Genomic DNA, 1,690 nt, shown 5'->3' on the forward strand with positions numbered 1-1,690 from the left:
ATATATGATCTTTGAATGAAAAAGGTACTGGAAATGCACAGGGTTATTAAAAACAAGAGATAACTGCAATCCCTAAAAAAATTACTCACCAGCACCAAATTACTCAGCAAAAATACCTCACTAGTCAAAAAGTGTAACCACCCTAACCGTAGAGCTTACATCTTCCTCTTAGAGGAAATTTAAGTCAGGTCAAACTTTTACCATAAAAAAATCATTTCACCTGTGCTTCAAAGAACTTAATCTATGTTCTCAAATGTGGAGGGTGTGGTGGAGACTACATAGGTCAAACTAGTTTGACCTTGAGGGACAGACTAACAGCACACAGGCAACAAATCCAGGATCCCACGACCAGAAAAATTCACATAAGCAAACACCTAGACCAATGCCCTACAAACATAAACCCAAAATACAAAATCTTCCCTATCAATCAATGCACCAGATACACTTCAACCCAATTCCATTTGAATAAGAAAAGCATGCTCATTAAAAAATATAAATCAAAGCTTTAGAAAGAAGAAAAAACACTAAAGAGAAAAAGGGAAAAAAGACCCAACCCAATTTCCCCACAAAAAAAACAACCAGATACAACAGACATAATTCAAAAAAATCTTAGTAACAGTCTTTCGCCACAAAAAACCCAGATACTACAGACATTATTCAAAAAAACTTTATTAACAGTCTTCCATGCGGGTTTCAAAACAGCAACTTCAAATCATACAATAACACCATACAAACACCAGTTGCTGATGTCCCCTAACTCTAGACCAATGAAATTTTACCTCTGATCAAAACTGAACTTCAGTAAATACAACAAAATGATCCTTTAAGAGAATCAACCAACTGAAATGGCTGATGACCATTCCCGACTGGGAAGCCAACCAGGCAGAACAACAAACTTGACCACCAGAAAAATAAGATGTCATCAGTACTTTAACGAATCAAAAATCAGATCTGTTCACAGAAAAAATATAAATCCACTGGATTCCAAAACATGCTGTTACAAGCAAAAGTTCCTGCACACAATGGAAAAAGGATCACAGAAACTGTAAACAAAACCTTTTTTACTATCTTCATTCCTCCCTTGTTTTTCTCCCTCTTAACTTAATATGACCAAACCTTTGGTGATCCACATTTCTTATCGATCACTTGTAACACTATTGAATTTTCTACATTTAAACAAGATGATCCACATTTTTTTATAGTATTGAATGTTGTAAACATTTAAATCATATTTGATATTATTGAATCTTGAGTCACTATGACCAAACCTTTGATGATCTACATTTCTTATTGATCACTTCCAACACTATTAAATTTTGTGCATTTAAATAAGATGATCCACATTTTTTTATATTATTGAATGTTAAGAACATTTAAATTATATTTGATATTATTGAAACTTGTAAACATTAAATCTTTTAAGCATGATTTTTTTCTAATTTCTAATTTAAAATTTTTACCATTGATAAACAAAAAATATTCTTGAAACTAGTTTGGTATATATGTAAGTAAATTTATTTAAAAACAATTAAAAACTTTTCACATTTAGATGCCTTTTCAACAACAAATTTTCCTATATATATATAGAATATATATATATATATATATATATGTATGGAATATATAAATATATACAATATATATATATATATATATATATGTATGGAATATATAAATATATACAATATAT

General features: G+C 30.1%; 1 protein-coding gene across 11 annotated transcripts in view; it reads right to left on the reverse strand.

Moving 5' to 3' along the window:
- LOC106875847 (coiled-coil domain-containing protein AGAP005037) overlaps positions 1–1,690 on the reverse strand; it is an 877,187-nt gene that overhangs the window by 376,037 nt on the left and 499,460 nt on the right. The gene's annotated exons all lie outside the window — the stretch shown is intronic.

The sequence above is a fragment of the Octopus bimaculoides genome, chromosome 9, assembly GCF_001194135.2.
Source record: "Octopus bimaculoides isolate UCB-OBI-ISO-001 chromosome 9, ASM119413v2, whole genome shotgun sequence".
NCBI lineage: Eukaryota > Metazoa > Mollusca > Cephalopoda > Octopoda > Octopodidae > Octopus > Octopus bimaculoides.